This window comes from Silene latifolia, chromosome 9 (genome assembly GCF_048544455.1).
Source record: "Silene latifolia isolate original U9 population chromosome 9, ASM4854445v1, whole genome shotgun sequence".
In the NCBI taxonomy this organism is placed as follows: Eukaryota; Viridiplantae; Streptophyta; class Magnoliopsida; order Caryophyllales; family Caryophyllaceae; genus Silene; species Silene latifolia.
The window spans coordinates 167,847,499-167,861,846 of NC_133534.1; positions in this window are offsets into that span (position 1 = coordinate 167,847,499).

Below are 14,348 nucleotides of genomic sequence, written 5' to 3' on the forward strand. Positions count from 1 at the left end.
TTAATACCCGAGAGGTTTTGACTCTGCTAACGCCATTGAAGATGTCTCGACATTCATGCAACACGACCTAGATCAGAAGGTAGGTACTAACTTCGGTGGGGATTCGACATTATCTAGACGACTTGACTTGAAATCGACTGGACTCTAATCGACTAGAGGCTGAATCGGAAAGGTGGACTGAAATTTTCGAAAATAGAAATTTTCAAAAAGATTCATTTGTCGTTTTATGGACAGCTAACAAAGAGTAGGGATCTTTAGAAGGTCGACCATTTGAAAGGGTTGTCTAAGGTTTGTTTTCAAAAGATGACTTGAGTTGAAATTGCGGCGGCTCTGAAAACAATGTGTTGTTTCCGAAGACGGATTTTGAAATTCCGAATCACGGATTAGAAAATCGAGGATCGAATAATTTGGAATCGTCATCACAATGGCCATGAAAACGGTTAAGTTTGTTTTCAAAGGATTTAAAATTGGGTTGAAAATTTGAAAACGGTTAGATTTGTTTTCAAAGATTTGAATTTTGTTTTGAAATCTGAAAACGGTTAAATTGGTTTTCAATGATTCGATTTTGAATTGAAATTTGAAAACGATTAAATTTGTTTTCAAATGATTTGAAATTGGATTTGAAATTTGAAAACGGTTAAATTTGTTTTCAAAGATTTGATTTTGAATTGAAATTTGAATACGTTTAAATTTGTTTTCAAAGATTTGATTTTTGAATTTGAAATTTGAGAACAATTAAATTTGTTTTCAAATATTTGAATTCGAATTTGAAATTTGAAAACGGTTAAATTGGTTTTCAAATGATTGATTTTGAATTTGATAATTGAAAACGGTTAGATTTGTTTTCAAAGATTTGATTTTGAATTTGAAACTTGAAAACGGTTAAATTTATTTTCAAATGATTTGAAATTGGATTTGAAATTTGAAAACGGTTAAGTTTATTTTCAAATGATTGATTTTGAATTTGAAATTTGAAAACGATTAAATTTGTTTTCAAAAATTTGATTTTGAATTTGAAACTTGAAAACGGTTAAATTTGTTTTCAAAGATTTGCTTTTGAATTTGAAACTTGAATACAGTTAAATTTGTTTTCAAATGATTTGAAATTGGATTTGAAATTTGAAAACGGTTAAATTTGTTTTCAAATGATTGATTTTGAATTTGAAATTTGAAAACGATTAAATTTGTTTTCAAATGATTTAATTTTGAAATTGGGGGATTTGAAAACGGTTAAATTTGTTTTCAAATGATTTGAAATTGGACATTGTGGGGATTGAATTCGTCATTACGACGGGTTAGAAAACTGTTTAACTTTGAAAGACGGTATGCAAATCGAAAAGTGTGAGAATTGAATCGTCATTATGACGGCTTATAAAAGCCAAATTTGATTTTGAAATTTGGAAAGTTGCATGGGTTGAAATCGTCGTTACGACGGTTTGAAAAATGTTTTTGTTTGAAAACTGATTTCGAATTTTGAAATTTCGAGGGTAGAATTTGTCATTACGACGGCGTAAAAGGGGCGCTTTGAGAATGCATCGGTCGGGAAGGGACCGAGTTTTGAAACGGCCATTATGACGATGTAAAAGGGGATTTTGAAATGGTTTGTGAAAACCAAGGTTTGAAATCGTCATTACAACGGTATGAAAAGGTGCATTTGAAATTGGTTATAAAAACCGGGTTTTGAAATGGCCATTATAACGACATAAAAAGGTGCTTAGAAACGAATGTAAAAACCGGGTTTTGAAAATCGTCATTACGACGGCCTAGAAAGGCGTGTTAAAATGATTGTAGAAAACCGGATTTGAAAATCATCATTACGACGGCCTAGAAAGGCGTGTTGAAATGGTTATAAAAACCGGGTTTGAAAATTGTCATTACGACGGCCTAAAAAGGCGTGTTGAAATGGTTATAAAAACCGGGTTTGAAAATTGTCATTATGACGGCCTAGAAAGGCGTGTTGAAATGGTTGTAAAAACCGGGTTTGAAAATTGTCATTATGACGACCTAGAAAGGCGTGTTGAAATGGTTGTAAAAACCGGGTTTGAAAATTGTCATTACGACGGCCTAAAAAGGCGTGCAACGGTCGACAAAAGACCGAGGTTTGAAATGGCCATTATAACGGCGCAAAAAGGTGTTTTTGAAAGTTTGAAACTGACACGGAAGGACTTATGATCAATTAGCACATAAGCACTCACAGTTTCATTATATTATGCATAATGCTGACACGGGTTTTGGCTTAGAAGGGTGGGTTACACACCAAGCAATCAAACCCCGATTTGCGAGAGGGATACCAATCCAAACAAAATGTAGCCTCGTGCTCGAAAGTGATGAAAGCTCTTTGACGAAAAAGAAATGTGTAACGTCAACGGTATGCTTGACTCAATCGGGATTCGAAACGCGGGGATGAGAAAACTCACGCCGACGGGACGGGCCAATTGGTCGAAAAGGGTTGAGTTGTGGGCCCGGACAAGGAACCCGACTTATGACCATAATATCAATTAATGCATTTTAACCACGACCTCGTTCGAGTTTCACCTCTAAGGATCACAAAGACACAAGTTTCCTAGTTTTCCCCAGCGGAGTCGCCAATCTGTGGACATGGGCCATGTCTCGGTCTGCGGATCTAGGCCGCCTACCGGTCCATAGTCACGGGCCACCTGCACGCCAAGCCAATCTGTGGACATGCAGCGGTCTTTTGAAAGCCACGCTCGGCGGCGTAAAAATGCTTTCGAACGGATCGTTTTAGATCGGTCGGTTTCGTCTCGGTAAGGGTCTCGAAACGATTAGAGATGTTCGGAGTCGCCACCAAGCATTTGTGGGATGCTTGGAACCCGTTCGAATCCACTTTATACCTAGGTTAATCAAGGTAAAAAGCGGTGCTTGACATAGGTACTAAAGATAAGGACTCGTCCCCCTTTTAGCATTCTATGCCTAAAATGACTCTCGTGCGAACTGGATAAGGCCATCCACTATCCAAAGGTTCTGAGTAAGGGGTGAGGGTACGTATTGGGAAGCCCTTTAATCGGACATCCAATCCCGCCCGCGTTAGCGGCCTCTACTGATTTATCGTGGTTGTTTAAGTGCAAGAGTTGATAAAACGGTTGAAATGCATGAATGCACATCCAAAAGTGTTAACCTAACATGTGAGCTTTCTAAGTCGGTTTGTTAATCCAAATATCAAGCATAAGATGTCAAGTTGGATTTATGGTTAATTTGCATGTGAGAACGGAAATTAAACATCCATTTACCAAATTCGGGTTATGATGCTTAACACGATCCATTTATTGAAAAAGGGTGTCAAATGACAAAGTGTAGAAACGCAAATTTGTCAATCTGATCCGTCATGTATTCGGATTAACCGTAATTGGGATCATCCTAGACAAGTGCTAAAAACGAGGCAGAACAGTGCCATGCAGTCCTGTTAAGGCGCGAGCCTATTGGCGAGGTAAGGGGCTCTGCCCAGGTTTTGAAATATGAAAGCAGATGGCCTCTTGGGGCGCGAGCCATGGGGCGAACCAAGGGGCGTCTCCTGGTTGTTTAAAACCGTTGTTGTGGTTAATGATTTGCAAGTATGATTTGCATGACTCGGAATAATTACTATTATGTTAGTAATATTCGTTGTCGGATTTGCATGTTTGAAAAGCATAGTAAAGTGTGTAAAAGAAAAATGTTTGATTTGAACTAATTATGTTAAGTTCAATTATTTGTCATTAGTCACGTTTGTCATCGTACTCGGATTAAACCGACATGGTATAAAGAACCAAGGATGAATATGAATTATGACTAATATGTTTGCAAGTGTAAATGAATGAGAAAAATGGTAAATAAAAGAAAAGGGTGTTAAAATACCCATTAAAATGTAATTAACCAATAATATCATCGAGTCACGGATTTAACCGTCAGGGTATATGGAACCAAGGATGATTTTTGTAATGGTCAAAATACTTGTCATAAAAATGAATTAAAATGGTAAAAACCGTAAAAGTAAAGAAGTAAAAATAAAAGAAAGTGTTGAAGGAAAGACGAACTCAAACACGTTTGAGTCTGACCCGAGAACCCCATTGAGGCGCGAGCCTCCCTGCATAGCAAGGGGCTTCTGTCTCAGGCCAAAACACGGTTTTGGCTCGTCTAACCTATATTTGAATCGTGTTATGCATTGTTCATGCTCGTAAACTCATAAAAAAAAGTAAAGACATGAATTAAAGTGAGATATTTACACCCTCAAACTTACGTATTTTGATGTTTGCGTGGTAGACGACTTTAGAGACGGTTTTCTCGTTGTGACTACTCGCGATCAAAGAAGTTTAAAAAGAGTGCCTTAAAAAAGGATTTGGTTTTGAAAATATGTTGAAAATATGTTCATTAAAACATATTGATTAATGTTGAGTTGGTCGAATGGGTCGGTCGAATGCGCGGCGACGGTACCAAACAATATGTGTAAGGCTTGTGTTTACGATCGGTAGGTCGTAAACACGTGTCGATTTTGTGACTTAGGAAGTCGAGTATAGAAGTTTAAGGGAGAAAGAGGGGGCGGACTCTCGCGTGAATATTATGGTGTGTGATGGTGGGTATTTATAGAGAAATGTGGGTAGGTCGGTTATGTTTGCTTAGAGGCTAAGCAGACACCTGCTTTAGGCGCGAGCCACCCCGTGACTCAATGAGGTGTACTGTCCCTTTCGCAAATTTGGATTTTGCATTTGTTCTAACCAATGTTTTGTTGGTTGTGATTTATGGTCTTTGATGGTTGCTTAACCGTGTAAGCTTCATCTTAGGTGATATTTGGGGTAGGTATTTTGTGTCTTTGACTCGGGTTTGACTCGTGTGAGTCGGTTTTTGAATTTCGAGTCGGTTTTTGGCTCGGTTTCAGTTTTGACTCTAATTAGGGTCATTTTAATGGGAATGATATGATGAAGACATTCATGGCATTATTTTTGACATTCGAGATTTGGGTTGACTCGGGTTGACTCAGGTTGACTCGAGTTGCGGGTTTCTGAGTCGATTTTGTGTCCGAAGACGGTTTTAACTCTAAATAGAGTTATTTTAATGGAAATGACATGATAAAGATATTCATGGCATTATTTTTGACATTCGAAATTTGGTTTGACTCGGGTGGACTCGAGTTGCGGGTTTCTGAGTCGGTTTTGGGTCCGTCGGCGGTTTTAACTCTAAATAGTTTTATTTTAATGCAAATGAAGTTAGAAATCTTTTGAAATCATTTTTCATATTCGAGTAGTGCATTAAACCGTCTCATGTATAGCCAATCCACGCACGCATATCAAAAACACGTTACAGTTCGATCATCATCGGGTGGTTTTTGGAAGGTGCAGATACTAGGTATCTACAACATCCATTTTATGTTTGTCAATTTGTCATTTGTAATAAGGTAGGTCATGTGTCACACACCATGCCCATAGATATTTCAATGCATATTTAACCCCTTAAATATCATTTTATGACAAACAAATTACTTGTGAAAATTTAACTAGTAATACATGATTACAAGTATTAAAATGGGTCATATAAATATAATTCACAACATTTTGCAATTATAATAAATCAATTATTCTTAATTTAATTGTTTCACAATCAATAATGAATTTTAGTAATAAAATCTTTTAATTCCTAAAATAAACCTTATTTAATCAAATTACAATAAGATACTTATTCTTACTCACAAAACAAATTGTTCAATTTTTAAGGAGTTAATTAACTTGTATCAATATACAATTAATTAACTTATCTATTAAGGGAATTGTCCTATAGGTGTGACCTTAAGGGATCAACTGATCACCACTGTCAAACGGCAGCAATGTCAAACTCTAGTTAGCCAATCATTACCGATTAATGTTGATCAGTTGACTATATAATTGAATATAATTGAATCATCCCTTGCGTATTCTTATCATGAAATTTAAACATGTGATCGCACTATTGTTGAGGACACTTACTCCAACAAGCGCTGCAAAACCTTAGTCAAGTTTCTCAAACAAACATCAAAGTCAGTACCACAAACACTGAAATCATCTATAAAGACCTCCATAATAGACTCTATGTAATCAGAAAATATGGTTGATACGTGCCTAATGTATAGTCTTTTTGGCCTATTTCAGCACGTATTTCTATGCATTTCTATACTGTTTTTATAGTATTTTGCCCCGAATTGGCTACTTTGGTGTATTTTGTCCTTTTTGTAGGAATGATCGCGAAAGTGGTGGAACCATACTCCTTTTCGTCCTTTTTGCATACATTTAGAGGAGACGGGATTGTCCCAGAGTGAGATACTGCATTTGGAAGCGTCGTGGCACGCACTACGAGGCACTTGGGTGAAGACGTGAGCTGAATTTAAGATAAAAGTACTCGATCGAGTTGTTTGTTGGTCGATCGAGTGGTTTCTAGACCCCCTGATGCTCGATCGAGCTATCCCTTAGTCGATCGAGTAAGCTGCACATGACCAAGTCCTCGATCGAGTAAGAAGCTAGTCGATCGAGGGACTTCTGCTGAGATGTTGGTCGATCGAGTGGTTTAATCCACTCGATCGAGAGGTTTTCGCGGGCATGGGCTTTTGAATTAGTCCGTGTGTTGTTTATTTCCGCAAACTTTAGTTCTTTTTTCTATTTAAACCTAAGTTAATTAGGTTAATGTATCTAATCTTCTACACTAGAAAACTACTGCTACCTTTGCTACGTTGCTTTTACTTTCTACTGCTACTCTTATTTTCGGGATTGCTTCATTGGATTTCGTGCTCTTTACGCCGGAATTTGCTTGGATTGTAATTCCTCCCTTCTCTTTATTAATAAGAATTACTTGTTGCTTTAATTTCTCGTTTATATTATCATTTCCCTTTGCCCTAATTTCCATTATTACGTTTTATCATTTATTCATTATGTTTTCTGTTGGAAATTTATCTGCTGTTAGTTTAATTACCGATATGAGTAGCTAAACCCCTTTCATGTTGGGATTAGGGGATCTGCGGTAGAAATGTGACGATGTAGTAAATGAATTAGACGGATTAATTACGAGACTCTGTCCCTATAGCAATTTAACTGTAATTACCGACCTAGTTGAGTGCACGCTTCTATGTCACCTTTAATCTGGCTAAATTTAATCCTGGATCGAAAGATTGGACTAAATAGGCCTGCTATAAACAGTAGACTACCCTAATGAGGACGAAAGTTAAGTTAGTGGTATTTTAGGATAGAAAGTGGACCGAAAGGTCCTTTTAACCTCCGTCTCACACCTAGTTCGTCTGAATCATTTACCGCTGAGTCACAGGACTGCCGTAGTGAACCGAATTCCCGACATGTCCCTCTCTTATTGATAATTTTAAATCATTTTCCTGCTCTTACTGCTCTCTACTTTATTTCTCTCCCCCTTAATTCTCGTAGTTTAGAAACCAAAATTTAATCAAACCCCCCAATTGTTACCATAGGATTAGAATAGACAGCTTTAATTACATTTCCTCCCTGTGGATTCGATACACGACTGCCTCTGCTACATTTTAGTTGAGACCGTTAGGTTTTATCTTTGATAGGGTTGCGATAGCCGTGTCAAATTTTGGCGCCGTTGCCGGGGAGGCAATTGTTCAATTTTATTAGTTGTTTCGTTTTAATCCTTTTTCGGTCTAAGGGACACCCGTTCCTTGGACTATTCTCATTTTCTGTTATAGTTTCCTCTTATGCGCAGGTCGCAAGGTGGTCCACTACTACCATTCGATCCTGAGATTGAAAGATCTCTGCACGTAAAGAGGAGATTGTTTCAAGATCAACAGTTAGAGGAAGATTCTAGTTCTAGTTCCAATTACTACGAGAACGAACTGTTCGAGGACAACCCACCGTCTTCTCCGCTTTCTACCTCATCGCTTGAAACCGTCACTTTTCCAGGCGTTCTGAGATGGCCGAAGAAGCGACCATTGCTAGTCACTCGAACCTACACAGCGAATCTCTACAAAGGATTCACGTTACCAGGGGAGGCAAGAAAATTTGAGCCAAAGCCGTCCCTTATAAATTTGGTCGAGAGGAATCTATTCGGGAGCCGCAAATGAAGATGCAGACAAGCACATGGAAATATTCATTAATTATTGCGATTCCATGTCTCCACCAACTGGCGTGACTCCCGACCAAGTGAAAGAAACCATGTTCATTTTCTCACTCCGCGATGCTTTGCAAGGGAGTGGTATAGGGATTTGGACCGGGAAGGCGAGGGGATAATCGACGGAATTCGCTAGCTTTGGCGTTTTATAAGAAGTATTTCTCCGCCTCAAAGACTATCGCCATTAGAGCTCAGATAACGAGCTTTAAACAAGGGCCTGACGAGACCTTCCACGAGGCATGGGTTCGATTCAAGAAGCTAGTGCGCACCATACCGCACCATGGGATCGAAAAATGGAGCTTGTGAAACCATTTTTATAATGGTTTGTATGATGATCACGGGGCGTTTTAGATCTTTTTGCGCCAATGGCCGATTTGCTGAAAACTTGGGAGCAACCAAGGGGTGGAAGATTATTGATGATCTGGCCACCCACAAGGCTGAATATGGGAACTCGAGAGGAAATCAGAGAAGAGCCGCTGAATCTACTTCTGTCGCGGCACTTGAAGCCCTCACTGCAAGGTTTGACAAGTATGAGCTAGGAGGGGTTTCTAAGGGGGGCATGTACCAGGTTAATGCTATGACAGACGGTCCTTTCGTCTGTAGGAGATGCGGAGGAGAGGGACATGTCTCAGATCATTGTCCCAGTCCTTTTGAGCAATGCGCTGCCTTTCAACATTACAGGCAGAACAACAGTTACTACGAGCCGAATATCCATCCCAATTTGAGGTGGAGCAATCAGAACGTGCTCAACCCCACGGCTCCTCCAACGCAGCAACCATACATTCCTCCACACCAGAAGCAACAAGGCTATCAGAAGCCTCCATCCTTCAACCCTCCTAACCAAGTTGCATCATCCTCTAGTGGGGTGAGTGAAATGAGTGAACTGAAGTCTATGGTGCAAGCCATATCGAAGCAATTGCAAATGAATGATCAACAAACTCAACAAAGAAATCGCGTCACATAAGGCACTTGAGACTCAAGTTGCCCAACTTGCTGCAAATCAATCCTCGAGGAAGCCGGGTCAATTACCGACTCAAAATGAGAAGAACCCACAAGAGACGGTAAACCTGATCGAATTGAGAAGCGGTCTTTCTTATGAGGGACCGAAGTGAAGAAATCGGACCAAGATAGTCAGAATCGATGATGAACAAGTGTTGTCAAAGAAAAAAGGGCTCACGACAAAGCGATTACTCGATCGACTAAAGGCTGGTGTTCGATCGAGTGAAAATGGTGAGGAAAACCCTCGATCGAGTGGTTGCTCTGCTCGATCGAGTGAACAGGAAACTGAGGATGGTCGATCGAGTGGTAATGTTACTCGATCGACTGATTTTGATGAGGAGACTGCTCGATCGAGTGAGCATATTGTTCGATCGAGTGATATTGATGACGGGAAGCTTATTCGAGAGCCTGCTAGTGCTCGTTTAAGCGAGAAATCACCGGAAAGACCTCGTTCGAGAGGTAAGAGGCGTCCAAAGGATACCGAACTTGCACCAGAAGATACTTTGGAAGCGAGAAACAAGGGACTCGAGATACCTATCATGGTTCCCTTCCCGAGGCGGCTGCAGAATACCAAAGTTAATCAACAGTTTGGCAAATTTGTTGAACTTTTGAAGAACTTGGAAGTTTCCGTGCCGTTCACTGAATTGCTGACTAAGGTACCCTCTTATTTACGATTCATGAAAGAAATTTTAGCACGTAAGAGGACTATAAATGACAGTGAGACCGTAGCTTTGACTGAGATGGGGTCAGCCCTATTTCAAAATAAGTTACCCCGCAAGCAATCAGACCCGGGTAGTTTTTCGATTCCGTGTCATATCGGTACGCAGTTGATTGATAATGCGCTATGCGATCTAGGCGCTAGCGTAAGTGTCTTACCTTTGTCTCTGGCTAAGAGACTTGGTTTGACAATGTAACACCCCCATACTCCAAGTGCCTTACCAGGACCACTCAGGTATGAAGACATCACCATCTCGGTCGCCCGAGGTATGATAATCAAATAGACAAAACAAAAACAACGTTTATTATAAATGGTTTAATGAATAAATACAATCCTCAAAACCAAACCAAAGTACGATACAATATTCTCAAATGACTGTTCTAACTGAAACGTAAATAAACTAAGGCTACAGCGGAAGACTCCTATCATCCTGTCGTGGCATCCCAGCTATCCCAGTACTCATCTCAAAACCTGCTCAATATCTGCTCACCATCCCCGAATGGATCACCGCAGTTTACAAAACAACACCGGGTCGATACTAATCACACAATCAATATAGATAACAATAATAAGATAAACAGCACAGTGAACCACACACACACACACACACACACACCAACTCCAATCATCTCAATACTGACGATCCCACCGGACCCACCACCGCCGATGGGGACCGCAGCCGTTCCCACCTAAGCCCCGCTCATCGTACGAGCGATAACCCTGTCCCATTAATGTGCACATCCCCTTCCGTGGCGGGTTCCACGAAGGGCGAAACTAGGGCGTGAAGTCACTCCCGCAAGTGACCCCACTCAACCGAGAACGCATCTCGAGAACCATCAACAAAGAATCACAACCACAAACACAACACAATCATCATATCAAACAACTAACTACAAAGACATCACCAATATCCCATTATGGGACTAATACGAGTAGGAAATCCTAGCCGGAAAGCACAACAAGCGAGACGGTATCTACAAATTTGTATCAAAACGCCTCTTCTACGAATCCTCCTCCTATTATATAACACATATAGGCTATACATCACATACTACGCACAAATGCCCCCAATCCCTAAATTAGGGTTTAACCAAACTTAGCAAAACATTATAAAAATTATATTAAAAGCTTACCCTCGACGCAAGGAACTCAACGATACGAACTACGACACGAACGACCGTCTCCTCAACTCCGGAATTGCTAAGAATGCGATTAGGAAGATGAACTGTCTTTTCTCTTAAACGGGGTTTTAGGTTTTGTATAAGTGATTTAAAACAATGACGATTATGTTTAAATACCTTTATCGCATAATTAACAAAACCCGAGAAAACTCCCGTAAAACCGGACACTCGATCGAGTACCCAAGGTACTCGATCGAGTACCCCTTACTCGATCGAGTACCCCACTACTCGATCGAGTACCCAACAGTCGAAACTATTTTATTTCGCAACTTGCCCTTACTCGACAGAGTAAGGGCTACTCGATAGAGTACCCCAAGACTTATAAATACGGAGTATTACAGTCTTCCCTCCTTAAAAGGAACTTCGTCCCCGAAGTTCAAACCACTACTAAACAAAGGTACTCCCCTAACATTCCCGACTCAGCACCCGAACAGAAAACATGATACTAACCCAACTTATCCCGACAAACATCCCGACACAACATATGAAAGGTGTACAAAACTCTTAAAAACTGCTCGCGATCATCTCCTACCCCCCTAAAAGAAACAAGGTTACGTCCCCGTAATCATACATACCTGATCAAAGAGAAAAGGGTAACGCTCTTTCATGATATCCTCTGCCTCCCATGTAGCTTCCTCGGTCTCGTGGTTAGACCAAAGGATCTTAAGCAAAACTGTCTCACCACTCCTGGTCTTTCTAACCTTTCGGTCTAGAATCTGCTTAGGCACCTCCAGATATGATAAAGACTCATCTAGCTCTAAGCTCTCCGCCTCCAACGCATGTGACGGGTCACTCACATACTTCCGCAGCTGGGATACATGAAACACATTATGCACTCTCTCCAACGCAGCTGGTAAAGCCAAACGATAAGCAACTTCCCCAACTCGCTCTAAGATCTCATAAGGCCCTATAAACTTCTGACTTAACTTGCCTTTCTTCCCAAATCTCATAACTCCACGCATCGGAGACACTTTCAGAAGAACCTTGTCCCCAACTTGAAACTCTATGTCCCGACGATGTAGATCTGCATAACTCTTTTGTCGATCCTGGGCTGCTCTCATCCGTTCCCTGATCATCTTAATCTGTTCCACCATCTCATGCACCATCTCTGGTCCTAAAACCACTTTGCCTCAAAGACTATCGTCCCAACAGATTGGACTCCTACACCTCCTCCCATACAAAGCCTCAAACGGTGCCATACCTATACTGGTGTGATAGCTGTTGTTGTAAGAAAATTCTATCAGGTCCAACCTCTGCTCCCAGCTACCACCAAAATCCATCACACAAGCTCGCAACATATCCTCAAGAGTCTTGATTGTTCTCTCAGTCTGCCCGTCTGTCGCAGGATGAAATGCTGTACTCATCTTCAAAGCTGTTCCCAACGATTCCTGCAACTCCTTCCAAAACCTCGATATAAACCTCGCATCTTGTGGTCTTCTCTGTTCCCCTTTAACTCTTTGGCATGTCAAACAACGGGACACAAACTCAGCTGTCTCTTTCTTCATCCCAGGCCACCAAAACGTTTTCTTCAAATCCTTGTATAGCTTGTCTCCACCTGGATGAACTGAATATGGTGTGCAATGCGCTTCTGTCATGATCGTCTTTTTCAACTCCTCATCATTAGGAACACACCACCTACCATCAAACCTCAAACTACCATCTGTATGAATAGAAAACCGGGACACTGTCCCTTTCTCTACTCCAGCTCTCCACTCCACTATCTTAGGATCCAAAGCCTGTTTATCCCGAATATCATCATAAAACTCAAGCTGTACTGTCATATCGCCCATGGCATCTCCTTTCTGCATCATATGTATCCCAAAACTTGCTACCTCATCCCTCAGCCTCATCAAAGATAGAGCTGTACACAAGGAATGTACACTCTTTCTACTCAAAGCATCAGCTACAACGTTGGCCTTCCCTTCATGGTAGATGATTTCCATGTCGTAGTCGCCAATCAACTCCATCCACCTCCTCTGTCTCATGTTCAACTCCTTCTGCGTGAAGATGTACTTAAGACTCTTGTGATCAGAAAATACCTTAAAGATTTCTCCATAAAGGTAATGCCTCCAAATCTTGAGAGCAAACACCACTGCACCCAACTCCAGATCATGAGTAGGGTAGTTCTCCTCATAAGGCTTCAACTGCCTAGAAGCATAGGCAATCACTTTACCATTCTGCATCAACACACATCCCAACCCATTCTTCGAGGCATCCGTATAAACCTCAAAATTCTTGCTCCCTTCAGGCAATGCGAGGACAGGAGCTGTGGTCAAACGCTCCTTTAATGTTTGGAACGCCGTCTCACAACTCTCATCCCAACGAAACCTGTTCTCTTTCCTCATCAACGCTGTCATCGGTCTAGCTATCTTGGAGAAATCTTTCACGAACCGTCTGTAGTATCCAGCTAAACCCAAGAAACTTCTAACCTCGCGACATTCTTCTGCTTCCCACTTTGTCACTTTGCCTCAATCTTCGCCGGATCCACAAAATACCCCATCTTTAGAGATTACATGCCCCAGAAAAGCAACTTTCTCTAACCAGAACTCACACTTGGACAGCTTAGCATACAACTCATGATCCCTCAAAGTCTGCAACACGATCCTCAGATGCTCCTCATGCTCCTCCTTAATCTTAGAGTAGACTAAGATGTCATCGATAAACACCACCACAAACTGGTCCAAGAACTGTCTGAAGATTCTATTCATCAAATCCATAAACACTGTCGGCGCATTAGACAACCCAAACGACATCACCACATACTCATAGTGGCCATACCTTGACGTGAAAGCTGTCTTTGGTATGTCCACCTCTCTAATCTTCACCTGATGGTACCCCGACCTCAAATCAATCTTAGAAAAGATCATTGCACCGCTCGGTGATCAAACAGGTCATCTATCCTTGGCAAAGGATACTTGTTCTTTATCGTCACACGGTTCAGCTCCCTGTAATCTATGCATAGCCTCAAACTCCCATCTTTCTTCTTCACGAACAGAACTGGTGCTCCCCAAGGCGATACACTTGGTCTAATGTATCCCTTCTCTATCAAATCATCCAACTGCTTCCTAAGCTCCTCCATCTCCTTAGGACCCATACGGTACGGTGCCTTAGAGATTGGCCCCGTCCCTGGCTTCAACTCAACGGTGAAATCTATCTCCCTCTTCGGTGGCAACCCCGGAATCTCCTCTGGAAAAACATCTACAAACTCTCCCACCACTGGTATCTCATCAACTGTCGGACTCTCTATCCGGTCATCTCTCACATGACACAAGATCAACGGACATCCCTTCCTCAGATAAGACTTCAAGGTGACAGCTGCAATCAACTTAACTTTGGGTTTGACTAGAAACCCACGGTAAGAC